Genomic DNA, 16,061 nt, shown 5'->3' with positions numbered 1-16,061 from the left:
ATATTACACTAATCAGGCTTCCCTGAAAGCTCAGTTGGTAAAGAATCTGCCTGCAATGCAGGAGACCCCAGTTTGATTCCTGGCTCCGGAAGATCTACTGGAGAAGAGATAGGCTACCCACGCCAGTATTCTTGGGCTTCCCTTGTGGGTCAACTGGTAAAGAATCCACCTGCAATGCAAGAGAACTGGTTTGATACCTGGGTTGGGAAGATCCCCTGGAGAAGGGAAAGACTACCCACTCCAGTATTCTGGCCTGGAGAATTCCATGGACTGTATAGTTCATGGTTTGCAAAGAGTCAAACATGACTAAGTGACTTTCACACTCAGTTAATATATATCACTCATTATATCATATTATGTAATAATCAGGAGCAACCTGGTTATGACAAAGTGCTTTGAGTTTAGCCAGCAAAATTATGGATAAAACAAAAGGAGGAGTTATGCTTAGGAATGTATTTGTAGAGGACTGGTGAGTTATTTGAGCCTGGACAGCCTACCCCCTCAATGTCTGGCCACACTTAAAGGCCATTAAGAAAACAAAAATAAACAAATGGGACCTAATCAAACTTAAAAGCTTCTGCATCAGGAAGGAAACTATAAGCAAGGTGAAAAGGCAGCCTTCAGAATGGGAGAAAATAACAGCAAATGAAACAACTGGCAAAAAATTAATCTCTAAAATATACAAGCAGCTCAGGCAGCTCAATATCAGAAAAACAAACAACCCAATCAAAAAATGGGCCAAAGAACTAAACAGAAATTTCTCCAAAGAAGACATACAGATGGATAATAAACATAGGTGCACATCATTCATTATTAGAAAGATGCAAATCAAAACCACAGTGAGGTATCATTTCAGGCTGTCAGAATGGCCGCCATCAAAAAGTCTACAAAAATAAATTCTGGAGAGGGTATGGAGAAAAGGGAACCCTCTTACACTGTTGGTGGGAATGCTGGTACAGCCACTATGGAGAACAGTGTGGAGATTCCTTTAAAAACTGGAAACAGAACTGCCATATGACCCAGCAATCCTACTTCTGGGCATACACACTGAGGAAACCAGAATTGAAAGAGACACATGAACCCCAATGTTCATTGCAGTACCGTTTACAATAGCTAGGACATGGAAGCAATCTAGATGTCCATCAGCAGACAAATGGATAAGGAAGTTGTGATACATATACACAATGGAATATCATTCAGCTATAAAAAAGAACACACTTGAGTCAGTTCTAATAAGGTGGATGAAACTGGAGCCTATTATACAAAGTGAAGTAAGTCAGAAAGAGAAACACCAATATAGCATATTAACACATATATATGGAATTTAGAAAGACAGAGTGACTGGACTGAACTGAACTAGACAATCCTATATGCAAGGCAGCAAAAGAGACACAAATATAAACAGACTTTTGGACTACTGGGAGAGGCAAGGGTGGGATGATTTGAGAGAGTAGCATTGAAACATGTTTATTACCATATGTGAAATAGATGACCAGTGCAAGTTCTATGGACGAAGCAGGGCACTCAAAGCCAGTGCTCTGTGACAACCGGAAAGAATGGGGTGGGGAGAGAGGTGGGAGGGGGGTTCAAGATGGGGGGGACACGTGCACCTGTGGCTGATTCAAGTCTATGTATAGCAAAACCATCACAATATTGTAAAGTAATTATCCTCCAAATAAAATTAATTAATTTAAAATAAGAAAAAAAAAAGACCATTACCAAGTAGTCTGAGAGGCCTAATAGCCATGTGTCCAGGACAGCCTTAGATAACAGAGTGTATATTGCATAGTGCTGAAATTGTCATAAGCCCACATTCAGGAATATAAGTTTTCTGCCTGAATTGACAAGTTAACAATCCAGTTTTCTAGAAGATTCAGAGGCTATCAAAACAATTTCAATTCTCTTCTCCACTATATCTTAATTAGCATGAATAGGGACACTAACAATTTGATTTCTCTTTTCACTCAGCTTTCTATCTTCCTGCCTTATCTGATCTTTAACATTAAAGTTAATTTATATCTTATCCATAACTCTTCTGCATGAGTTTTTTTTTTTATAAAGTCATTTGGAGAGGAAAGAGCAGAACATTTATTTTTTTTTTAATTTTTATCAAACTATAGTTGATTTAAAATGTTATGTCAGTTTCAGGGGAACATTCTTATTAACCTTATTTCTAGAAATAGAAATTTAATCCATAATGAAAAAAGCTGCTTGATGACTCCCAAATGTCTGTTATTTAATACCTTATTCTTCTAATTCTTATACCTTCTCAGGGTTTCATTGTATATGTTTGTTGGTTTGATTATATGTATTTAATCCTTGTTTGTACATCAGAACTTCTATAATCATGTCTGTTTTGTGCTTTATTATATATTCATTTCCCAAAATAGTGCCTGGACTATGTGCATGCATGTGTGCTAAGTCATTTCAGTCACGGCCATCTCTGCAACCACCTGCCTGGACTATAAAAGGAACTAAATAAATATGTATGGAATGAATGAATTAAGGAATAAATATTCAAGCTTCACAAGTATACACTGATGATGTATGATTCAGAGACACAAAGGATGCTGGCAAAAAACTGCTTTAATTTCATAGGATGAAATCAACTCTCAGTTCTATTGGGTCTTCCCAGTTAGATATATAAAAAGTAAAAGCAGCAATTCATGATGTTCATTTCTAGTTGTACTTACAATGGACAGCATAATACAGAGAGTGAGACTAATACACATCCCTGTTAATAAATAGGGCACTGATTAATTAATTAGCATGTAACCACAATATACATGAAAAAGACAATAATAGGCAAAATACTTGCTTTATTTTTACTCAGCTGCATATAGCTCCCCCTTTAAACTGTGAAAAAAGTATTATCAGTAACAACATGAAGATTTTTCCCTCATTTTTTTTTTCCTGAGCCAGAATACTTGAAATAAAAATAACACATTCCATGAAAAGCCCTCATGTCAACAATCAAATCTGAATAAACACAGACTTCTCTTAGTAAGTATGAGCAAACAGAATGATCACTGAAAAGATAAAAGACTTAGAAACTCTAAATAAAGTAATTGATCTGACAATACTAAGCAAATATCCTTACATGGCTTAAATGTAATTATGGAATAAACACAAAATGTATTTTAATAAGCTTTGCAAAGAAAATGCCAGTACAAACTAGAATATTCACTTTGGTAAACATCTACATAGGTATTGATCTAGAAAAGTTTCTCTTTCTTATTTAAAAGGGGGAGGGTGAAAATGTACTACCATAGACATTAACAGACAGTGTAAACACACTTATTTTCATTAATGATAATGCCCAATTAAAGCAAAATAAGATAAGTTTGAGTTACAAGAGAAACATCTCTCACAAATGAAGAGGAATATAACTTCAAATAAGTATTAGCAATCTGACTCAAAGTAGAATATACCCCCCCACCACCTGACATATTTCCTAAGAAACCATCTGATCTTCTACACATAACTGATTATAATTATGTCAATCAATAAAAACCATATCAGTAGTTTTACAAAATTTAATTGATAATATCAAATACTCATCCCTAATTTTTTAAAAAAACTCAAGAGATCCCAGTGAAAGGAAGAAATAAGTACTTTAACTGTAATACTTTTCTTTGTCCCAGTCAAAGAAAATACCCAAATTTTCATGTCCAAAATAAGGCATCATGGGATTTGGGCATGCAGAAAATTAATTTAGAGAGAGTTATGCTAATGAATCTGATCCTTGTCACTGAGAGAAATTCCCACTTAGATTGAGAAGATGACTGCGTATTTTAGAGGGTTGCACAGGGCTAGCTTGCGGAGCACTAATCACCCAGAGGGATAGGGATGGGGAGGAAGATGAGAGGGGGTTCCAGATGGGGAACACATGTACACTCATGGCGGATTCATGTCAATGTATGGCAAAACCAATACAATATTGTAAAGTAATTGGCCTCCAATTAAAATAAATAAATTAAATAAATAAATAAATAAAAAGTGTTGGGGAAAGAACAACAAAATAAATCTAAAGAAAGCAGACACAATAAAATAAAGGTAAAAGCTCATATTAACTAAAAAGACATAGAAACAATCAAACCGAAAGCTGTTTCAAATAACCCAATATCTTAAAAGTTTTCATCGGGTTGATGAAGAAACACAAAATTAGGAAATGTAAAAGAAATTAGCAAACACACAGCAAAGATTAACTAATGCATTCCTAGTACGCACAAGTAAAACATATCTTAGATAAAACTGATGATTTGTCTCCAAATAAAAAAAGACTAGCAAATAAATGGAGCAAAAAAGGCTGCACAGGAACTCCCTCCCTCTGAGCCCTCATCCAAAAGTCCCTTCTCCTGCCCCAGCATCCATTTGAGCAGTTACCAGCTCATGAAACCTTCACAGGAGCCAAGGATTCCACGGAAGGGACTCGGCCATCTGGGTGAAGAACAGATATACTGAGAAAGTTGGAAAGGAGGCACAGTCCCTCGCCCCTCCCTGTAGCCCTGGCCACCTTGCGTGAGAGGAGGGCGAAGTGGGCACTCGATCACTGTGGACCCCGACCAAGGCCAACCTCTGTGGCCCTGCAGGAATCCAGGCCCAGTGCACCGTACCTGTCCCTCCAGTTGCCCCAGAAGCATCCTCATTTCCCTGCTCCTGGCTCCCTCGGCACCTTTCTGGCTCAAGGTCCCAGGTGGCTTCCCCAACTCCAGGCTCTGGAGGCAGGTTCCCAAGAACTTGGGCCCTGAGTGCACATGGGTGCCTGCCGACCCCAGAGGCCCCGGGTGACCCCCTCGGACCCCCAACGACATCCAGCACACAAACTCTGGCAAACTGCTGCCATTCCAGGCTCTCCCTCCGTGTCTTAAGGCAACAAGGCCCCAGGACAGTGTCCCTGACACTGGACCCTGGTGGGCTCCCACCTATCCAGGCCCACTCACTTCAGTGTCCACTGGCTCCAGTGGCCCCGGGAGGGTTCCCTGGCCTCGAGCTGCTCCTAAGTCACCGAGTTCTGCAGCTGCAGCAAACCAAGGCCTGCAGCTCTGGACACCAGCGGCTTCAGAAGGCTTTCCCAGCACCAGGTTCTCGCGAGGAGGTTCTCCGTGAACTGAGGCTCAGCTCACCTGGGCATCAGCGAGCTCCTGGCCTAGGTGAGTCTCAGGGCGCCGGTTGGCTTCCTTCTGCCTAGGCTCTCAGAGAGCCGGCCAACGTAGGCCCGCTGGCTCACGGAGTGGCAGATACTCCTGTGGGAGGACACAGGTGGCTTCCCAGCCGAAGTCCCATGAGGCTTCTGAGCGTCCGGCTCTCCCAGCCAGCCGAAGTCTGGAGCCACCACCGCACCTCAGGGTTCCCGCAGCTCCTGTGCAGCACTGTGGGCTCCGAGGCCAGGCATAAGCCATTATTCCCAGGCGCCTGGTTGACCCCTTTGGAGCCAGAGTCAAGGGCCCAGGCCCATCAGAAGCGACTCCAGTACTAAGCCTGCCTCCTTGAACCCAAGCTCCAGGCCTGCATGTCTGGACCGTAGCACCAGGACAAGCCCCAGGAACCAAAACCCAGACCAGCCCACCTGCTGACCCAGGCACCAGGCCTACCTGCCCAAGGTCTCCAGCAGCCATGTACACCAGCAGGATCTCTGGGGGGCTGACTGGTGACGGGGTTTTCCTGCTGAAGCCCATCTGCGAAGACTGGAGGAGGTGCCTACACCTTCAAATATGCAGACGCCAATGGAAGAGCACAAAGATCCTGATATCAAGGAAATGGCGATTCCTCTAAAGGAAACTGGCAAAACTCCAGTGACTGACCCAAAAGAAAGGGACACCTACGAATTGTCTGCAAAACCTGGGCGGGCAATCTTCTGTTTCCGGATTTGAGACTGAGATGAGAAATGCAAAGTCTGGGCTAACCTCTTCCAGCTGTATTGTTTCTCAACTTTAAGGTATCTCCCTAACAAAATCCATTTACTTTCTCTCTGCCTTTTAGTATTCTTTTTTAGCTTTCTCTTGTGTTCTTTTCAGGGCTTATAGTTGTATTTAAGTGGGAGGAAAGGAGAGAAGTCTAAACTATTTTATCCTTGAATGTCTCCTACTATAGAATAAAAATATTAAACTTTAATACTTTTATTTTTTTTTGCATATACAGCTATTTAGGGGGAAAGACATAAGATGTAAACAAAAAACAACAAAAAGAATTTCTGAGACTTAGATGACCTCAAGAAAGTAATGTTTTTTTATTAAAAAAAAAACAAACCAAGATCATTAGGAAATCAATACTGAGTTCTGTTTCTAACTCCAGTTTTTATAAATTTTGGTGAAATTCAAACTACATTTCCTGTTTGTTTCTTTGGGAAATGCTTGTGTCGGTGATTTGTTACTTTGAAATGTTCCTTGGCTAATGATATTATTTCCACAGGAAGAACATTTTCTCTCATTTTAAAAAGAAAATGTACTTCATTCCTGAAGAAAGTATATTGGCTTTTAAAAAAAAGAAAATAAAGTTAGATGGATTCTTTTTAAAATACATTTTTCCTTTAAAAAATCTTTTGTACATTTTTTAAATGAAGAAATGAGTCTCACTAGTTGTAACTATTGCTTGTATTTATAGATGTTTGTACAAAAACTACACAGTAGAATTTAAAAACTATAATCTGTCATTAAACTGTAAAGGTATAAAAGGCTTCTAGTTATCTAATTAACCATGATTACTCATAATTTCAAAATAATTTGTTATTTTTTATTGAAGAATCTACCTGCTAATGCAGGAGGTACAGTTGGATCCCTCAGTGGGGAAGATCCCCTGGAGAAGGAAATGGCAACCCACTTCAGTATTCTTGCCTGGAAAATCCTATGGACAGAGGAGTCTGATGGGCTGCAGTCCATGGGGTCACAGAATTGGACATGACTTAGCAATTAAAGAACCATGACAACAATAGTTGATTTACAGTGTTATATTAGTTTCAAGTGTGCAGCATTATGATTCAGGTTTCTTTATAGACTATATTCTGTTAAAAATCATTGCACAATAATGTTTTTAATTTCCTGTACTTTACAATATATCCTTGTTGCTTATCTGTTTTATACATAGTAGTTTGTATATCTTAATCTCATACCTCTAATCTCCCTTTCTCCCCTTTGGTAATCACTAGGTGTTTGTTTGTTTGTTTGTTTGTTTTCCTGTATTTGTGATACTTTTTGTGGTTTGTATATAAATTCATTTGTATTATTTTTTAGATTCAACATAGAAGTGGTATCATACAGCATTAACTTTCTCTGATTTATTTCCCTAACCAGAGTATCCTTTAGGCCCATTCACATTGCTGCAAGTGACAAAATTTCATTCTCTTCATGGCTGAGTAATGTTCCACTATAGATATAGATATATCCTGCACATTCTTTATCCATTCCATTCCTCTGTTGATAGGCACTTGGGTTGCTTTCATATCTTGACTATTGTAAATAGTGCTACTATGAACACTGGGGTGCATTTATCTTTTCAGATTAATGTTTTCATTTCATTGGATATATTCCCAGGAGTGGAATTGTTGAATCATGTAGTAGTTCTGTTTTTAGTTTTTTGGGGAACCTCCATACTGTTTTCCATAGTGGCAGCACCAATTTGCATTCCTACCAACAATGTACAAGAGTTCCCCTTTCTCCACGTCCTTTCCAAATTTATTATTTGTAGACATTTTGATGATAGCCATTCTTGCAGATGTGAGCTTTTGTCTTACTATTGTTTTGTCTGATTATTCAACTCAGATCACTTTTATTACATTTTCAGCACCATGGGTCAATCGCAATGTCAAGCAGATTTTTAGATACATATAATTCCCATCATTAGCTTTGCCATTTTTATACTTTTGTAAATTCACTGATTCTACTATTCTGTAGATCATTCTAATGTTTGAGAGGAAAAATACTCAAATTTACTTAAAGGCTAAACTTATATTCTTCTAAAAGTTTACAAAACTCTGAAACCTTACCAATTTTCCTTGTTCAGAAAATAAGAATTTCTGAGATTTAAACGTGTTAAATGCTAGGTAAAGGACCTACATTTTCACATATACAAATTCTTTAGAAACTGAATTTTGTGGCAACATTAACAAACCTTCATTCTGCCAATAATCTTAGAGTTTTGTATCTAATAAAAATAATGGCTTAGTAGAAGTGAGTGAATATTTTATTCTCTTTGCTACCTTCCTGGTTTTCAAACTCTCTCAGAGTGATGTTCAGTTGTGTAATAAGCTCCTGTCTAGTATGGGATAAACTGTAGGATGTCACACTAGAAGACATTTCATAAGGCTTCTGTAAGAATTCTGCTATATTGAGCCAAACTTTTTATTTTCCTGGAAGCAGGTATAGTTTTAAAATCAATCTCTATTTTTGTCTCAATGGTCAAACTGAGAAATAACCGTGGCTCTTATTTGCTGGTCCTCTTTACTGTATGTGCTAGAAATTTCTTGTATGCTTCATAACTGAGATAGAGGGGACACTAAAATATGAAACACATAAAAACAGTCAAAGAGCTAAGTCAAATAGATTCATTGTGAGGGAGACCTAGCTCACCTGTCAGCTCTTGCTATCTAATAGTGCAAAAAGTGTGTATTAGATATGGTGACTAAGAGGGCAATACTAGCCGTGCAACCAGATAATCTCTAAGAAATTCAAAGTCACAGAGAGCACTGACCCAACATTGCCAAACAATTCAATCCGGAAACAGATAGCCATGCATCCATCACAAATATTCTCGTTTTTGAAATTATTAATAACCACACTACCTATCTTCTCAGAAAGGGAGGTATAATAGTTAAACCAGAAGTGTGCAATGCATTTGCAAAATAATTTTGATGAATGGGAACTATGTAAATAGATTTCTGTTGCAACTTAAAGAGCTATCTGATGTCATATACCTTTCAGACTTCTTCTGAGGGAAACTTCATTTCAATCACTTGATCTCTTTCTGCTCCAGATGCCATTTATGGGAATGTGACTCAGCAAAAGTAGATCACTGAAAGGTGATACATATATTTATTTAATGAATTTGAAAGGAGAGTGGCTTAGTACAGCTTCTAAAAGGCCCAAGCTGTAGCTAAAAATCACAAACCCTTTTGGTTCTCTGTAGGAAGAGGGGCTTTTTGTGGACTTCCCTCATGGAATGCATAGTGTACATTATCTATGTTATTACATTGGCTACTGGTTAAGGCAGTACTGTAGGCCTGTGGCTCAGAGACTTCCCTGGTGGCTCAGATGGTAAAGCGTCTGTCTACAATGCAGGGGACCTGGGTTCAATCCCTGGGTTGGGAAGATCCTCTGGAGAAGGAAATGGCAATCCACTCTAGTACTATTGCCTGGAAAATCCCATGGACAGAGGGGCCTGGTAGGCTACAGCCCACGGGCTCTCAAAGAGTCGGACATGACTAAGCGACTTCATTTTCACTTTCATAGCAAAATCATATTAATTAATACACATAAATGTTTGTAATAATGCCTGGCACATAGTATGCAAAAATGTAAATCCTTCTGTGTAATGATACCAACTATTTCTTTATCTCAGCTAAACAAAAATCATAATCACAGCAAAAACAAAACAAACAAAGATCACCAATGACAGCAGGTCATCTTTGTTTAGTAAAATACGGACAAAATAAACCTCCAACAAATTTCAGACATAAGAATTTAAAGTCAGTCTAACTGATCTGGTGCCTGTATACTTAAACATTTTATTTTGCATGCAGAACATGCACATTTACCAACTGCTTCCTTCAGGAGTCTGACAAATACTGATCCCAATTGATCAGTAGCTATTCCAGACTAAGAGAAGAAAATATGGGAATTCAGGAGACTATGTTATGCATCACACTGAGAAAGCCAAGACAAGCAGCAGCTTCTCACAGTACTTCCTGTGTTTACCTTCATTTCAAGGGCAATTCATGCTGGATTCTCAGAATATAGGACCATCCAAATAAGTGGGATTACAAAAACACAATTTTCTGCTACTGGAAAAGCAGGGGGAAAAAGGACACTTTACTATTAATACAAAACAGTAGTAGCAATATTGTGCTTACCATAGTACCTGGTACAAAAAATTTTTCATAATTTATTTTTTTCCTGATCCTTACATGAAACAGAATTATTTTGCACACAAACACATCTAAATCATATTTTCAAATAGATTTCTTTTTTCCTAAAGTCCTCAAGAACATACATGTATAAAATATATTTAACATTTATCAATATAACGAATATATAATATATAATCATATAATATATAAATATATAATAAAATCATAATGTCAATTAAGCAATGTTTTAGCCTTATGGAAAAAAGTATCACTGTATATATACAAGAAGAAATTTACTTTAATATTTATGAAAATCTAAAATAAACTGCATTTAGACCACACACACACACACATCACCCACAGATTTTTTCAAAGAATTTTAGCTACACTTACTACTGATATCAGAGGAAAAAAATCCACTCATGGAATTTATCAGTTCAGTTGCTCGGTCATGTCTAGTTCTTTGTGACCCCATGGACTGCAGCACACCAGGCCTCCCTGTCCATCACCAACTCCCGGAGCTTGCTCAAACTCATGTCCATCGAGTCAGTGATGCTATCCACACATCTCATCCTCTGTCGTCCCCTTCTCCTCTGCCTTCAATCTTTCCCAGCATCAGGGTCTTTTTCAATGAGTCAGTTCTTCCCATCAGTTGGCCAAAGTATTGGAGTTTCAGCTTCAGCATCAGCCCTTCCAATGAATATTAAGGACTGATTTCCTTTAAGATTGATTGGTTTGATCTCCTTGCAGTCCAAGGGACTCTCAAGAGTCTTCTCCAACACCATAGTTCAAAAGCATCAATTCTTTAGTGCTCAGCTTTCTTTACGGTCTCTCACATCCAAACTTGACTACTGGAAAAACCATAGCTCTGACTAGACGGGCCTTTGTTGGCAAAGTAATATCTCTGCTTTTTAATATGCTGTCTAGGTTGGTCATAGCTTTTCTTCCAAGGAGCAAGTGTCTTTAAATTTCATGGCTGCAGTCACCATCTACAGTGATTTTGGAGCCCAAGAAAATAAGGTCTGTCACTATTTCCATTGTTTTCTCATCTATTTGCCATGAAGTGTTGGGACCAGATGCCTTGATCTTCATTTTCTGATGTTGAGTTTTACGCCAGCTTTTTCACTCTCTTCTTTCACTTTCACCAAAAGGCTCTTTAGTTCCTATTCACCCTCTGCCATAAGGGTGGTATTATCTGCATATCTGAGGTTATTGATAATTTTCCCGGCAATCTTGATTCCAGCTTGTGCTCATCCAGCCCGGCATTTCACATGATATACTCTGCATATAAGTAAATAAGCAGGGTGACAATATAGCCTTGATGTACTCCTTTTGCAATTTGGAACCAGTTTGTTCTTCCATTCAGGTCCTAACTGTTGCTTCTTGACCTGCATACAGATTTCTCAGGAGGCAGGTATGGTGCTCTGGTATTCCCATCTCTTGAAGAATTTTCCACTGTTTGTTGTGATCCACACAGTTAAAGGCTTTGATGTAGTCAATAAAGCAGAAGTAGATGTTTTTATGGAACTCTCTTGCTTTTTATGTGACCCAACAAATGTTGACAATTTGATTTCTCGTTTCTCTGCCTTTTCTAAATCGAGCTTGAACATCTGAAAGTTCTCAGTTCAGGTACTATTGAAGCCTGGTTTGGAGAATTTTGAGCATTACTTTGCTAGCGTGTGAAATGAGTGCATGGTATTTATAAGGACAGACTAAAGATACTTCTTGTTTCAAACAGCATCCATATAGCCATCTCAGAAGTTTCTCCTGAATTCTTTCAAAAATATTGATAAATTCAGAAATCACTAATATTCATCACAATATCAAAAATTATTTAGGTCATTCTCCTTATATCTAAGGTTATGGAATTTATTCCCTTGAGATAGTATGACTAAACTGAACTCATGAGATCACTAACTAGAGACCTTTGTTTTGTCCCATCAACTGGAGAAAACCCACGAGGCTGAAACAAGTAGATACTAATACACACTGTTTTTATAGATGAGTGGCAACAGCAGTAGGTTCTGGAAGCAGCCACAATGTCAAAAACTACAATGTTGAATTACATGCTGTTATACCTCCTTTTCCAGAGAACGCAATGGCACCCCACTCTAGTACTCTTGCCTGGAAAATCCCATGGATGGAGGAGCCTGGTAGGCTGCTGTCTATGGGGTTGCACAGAATCGGACAGGACTGAGCGACTTCACTTTCGCTTTTCACTTTCATGCATTGGAGAAGGAAATGGCAACCCACTCCAGTGTTCTTGCTTGGAGAATCCCAGGGACGGGGTATCCTGGTGGGTTGCCATCTATGGGGTCGCACAGAGTCGGACACGACTGAAGCGACTTAGCAGCAGCAGCAGCAGCAGCAGCATACCTCCTTTTCCACCATCAGTGTTCCCACTTCATTATTTTTTCAGAGATGGAAACACCCACAGATAATACAAGTTGGAAAGACTTGTTTTGATGCAGCTTGGAAACAGAAGCAAAATGCTTTAGGCAAAGTTGGAGGCAGGGAAATGGGAACTGAGGTTTTTCATGTCCTCACTCCTGAATTATCATCAGAGAACTAGATGATGAGGGTGTGAAGAAATCCAACATCAGTCCAGAAGAGCTGAAGTGATTGAAAGAACTTTAGACATTGGAAACAAGACTAAGATATTTGCATGTCAACTGGCCTTAGCCTCTCTTTCTTTTACATCCTTACAGAACTATTTTTTATCATTAATTTCAAGTTGTAAGATCAAGTATCTCAGACCAAATAACATGGATACATTTGTTAAATTAATATATTTTAATATTAATTACAGTATTTTTAAATTATTCTTTACCATTTTTATATACCCCCTGTCCCATGTGAGATCTTAAGTGTTGTGAGGATATATCCCATGTCTTATATTGTACATGCTTTGTGTCTTCAGCAATATCCAGTTAATATATACATTATGAATATGATGAGACTATGGATTGTGAAGAAGGCTGAGCTCCGAAGAATTGATGCTTTTGAACTGTGGTGTTGGAGAAGACTCTTGAGAGTCCCTTGAACTGCAAGGAGATCCAACCAGTCCATTCTGAAGGAGATCAGCCCTGGGCTTTCTTTGGAAGGAATGATGCTAAAGCTGAAACTCCAGTACTTTGGCCACCTCATGTGAAGAGTTGACTCATTGGAAAAGACGCTGATGCTGGGAGGGATTGGGGGCAGGAGGAGAAGGGGACGACAGAGGATGAGATGGCTGGATGGCATCGCTGACTCGATGGACGTGAGTCTGAGTGAACTCTGGGAGTTGGTGATGGACAGGGAGGCCTGGCATGCTGCGATTCATGGGGTCGCAAAGAGTTGGACATGACTGAGCGACTGATCTGATCTCTGATGGATTAATTTAGCTCAAACCTCTTTTTTCCCATTTCTTTTATTCTATATAGATTTGACACATTATTGGAGGGGGCTGGTGTTTGATAAATGTCTGCTCAGTGAATATTAACACACATAATTGTTACTTGATTTTGAGAGTTACTTGCCAGTTACTTGCAATAGAAAAGAAAATGTCATTTATATGCTCACATAAGATAAACTTGTCACAAGTGACTGAAATTTGATGAGGAGTTCTAATAAAGTTAAAAGATAAAAGGATTGTCATTTATAATGAATATAAAAAAGAATAAAGTTAGAATTCCTACTAGGGAAAGAGAAATTCTCTATAATTTCCTTCTAATTTATATTTTAAATGATTTTAACTTTAAAATACTTTGAAGGTAATTCATTCCTCTGTGTAATATAACTTAATGATGAATTTTTTATTTCTAATATTTCCATAACTCTATTCTACAAAAGTATGATTTGAATTCCAAGTGATTTCTAAGATATAGAGTCAACTTTGTTTGTTGTTTTTTATGTTAGCTTTACTAATATCCTCAAATTACACACTTTAATATGAAAATTTATATAAAGTATCATTGTTAATATAAAATGGCTACTTTTAAGTTTTAACTATATAATATATTGAGAAGTAATCATATACGATTGATATATTTGAGGGCTATTTAAATGAAGTTTAAAATTGAGATGAAATCAGATTATTTATGCCTAATGTACAATTAAAGAATTTCACAGAGCTAATTAATAACAGTAAAATTTCACCCTTGAATAATATAGATACTTTTTAATTCTCTATTTCAGTCTTGAATACAGAAATACTTGTGTAGCTATTTGGCCCGTCTCTCTTTTAAGACAGAGTACAAACATTTGCTATTTAATGTAAACAATTTGATTTATCATATTAATTTTTGTATTGAAAATGCCTAGAGTGTACAGTTTTATTTTACAGCTGACATAGAAACATCAAGGTATAGTAAGAAATAAATTTTGGTTATATTTATATTAATTGCAAAAGACTTTATTTTCCAAATGAACTTGCAGTCTACCAAAAACAGTGAAGTTATGCATTACATTGAATAATAATATTTACATGATGAACAATACATACTATGGGTCAATTAAATTCCATGGGACACTTCGCTACTCTGTGTAGGACTGAAAGAAGTTATATTTAGCCTTGTTAATAATTTTCGATTCATCCAACCAAGTAGAAGACTCTGCCTATGCATAGTATTAATAGATGATCTATAAGTGTGTGACATTTTAGAAAATTGAGTTGTTGACATCATGAAATGATTTGTGTATTCCAAACAATAGAGAGTATTGCATCTCAATTTCCAGAATCACAAAATGTCATAAATTGTCATTACATTGCATGTAGAATATTACTTAAAAGGACCTTGATATGAAGATCTGTGAAATCATAATAATATAGGAAAAAAAAAAGATATCACCCAACCTTCCATTCTCATCTCCATCACCACCATTTAGCCCTTGATGTAGATATTCCTTTAATCCATATATGGGACTAACTGCAGACTCTTCAGAGTGGCATAATGAAATGTGAATGAGCCCAGACAGAATAATAGTAATAGGCAATACAGAGTGAGATATCTGTATGCAAAGTGTTAACCAGTGATCTGTGGTTCTATTTTAGCTTCGGAAAAGTCCTTGATCAAATTATTGAAACACTACTTCAATGGATTTAGAAGCATATATTAGGTCTAAATAAATGCTCTCTACCAAAAAAGAACAATGTAGTTCATTTCTGATTATTTCAGTTCACTTCAGTTCAAACGTTCAGTCGTGTCTGACTCTTTGCGATCCCATGAACTGCAGCACGCGAGGCCTCCCTATACATCACCAACTCCTGGAGTTCACCCAAATTCATGTCCATCGAGTCGGTGATGCCATCCAGCGATCTCATCCTCTGTTGTCCCCTTCTCCTCCTGCCCCCCAATCCCTCCCAGCACCAGAGTCTTTTTTAATGAGTAAACTCTTTGCATGAGGGGGCCAAAGTATTGGAGTTTCAGCTTCAGCATCAGTCCTTCCAAAGAACACCCAGGGCTGATCTTCTTTAGAATGGACTGATTGGATCTCCGTGCAGTTCAAGCAACTCTGAAGAGTCTTCTACAACACCACACTTCAAAAGCATCAATTCTTTGGCTCTCAGCTTTCTTTACAGTCCAACTCTCACATCCATACATGACCACTGGAAAACCCATAGCTTTGACTAGACAGACCTTTGTTGGCAAAGTAATGTCTCTGCTTTTTAATATGCTGTCTAGGTTGGTCATAACTTTGCCTTTCAAGGAGTAAGTGTCTTTTAATTTCATGGCTACAATCACCATCTGCAGTGAATTTGGAGCCCCCCAAAATAAAGTCTGACACTGTTTCCATTGTTTCCTCATCTATTTGCCATGAAGTGATGGGACCAGATGCCATGATCTTCGTTTTCTGAATGTTGAGCTTTAAGCCAACTTTTTCACTCTCCTCTTTCACTTTCATCAAGAGGCTTTTTAGTTGCTTTCACTTTCTGCCATAAGGGTGGTGTCATCTGCACATCTGAGGTTATTGATATTTTTCCTGGCAATCTTGATTCCAGCGTGTGCCTCTTCCAGCCCAG

The sequence above is a fragment of the Bubalus bubalis genome, chromosome 22 (genome assembly GCF_019923935.1).
Source record: "Bubalus bubalis isolate 160015118507 breed Murrah chromosome 22, NDDB_SH_1, whole genome shotgun sequence".
In the NCBI taxonomy this organism is placed as follows: Eukaryota; Metazoa; Chordata; class Mammalia; order Artiodactyla; family Bovidae; genus Bubalus; species Bubalus bubalis.
The sequence above is the reverse complement of the archived record's forward strand: the minus strand, read 5'-3'. Positions refer to the sequence as shown.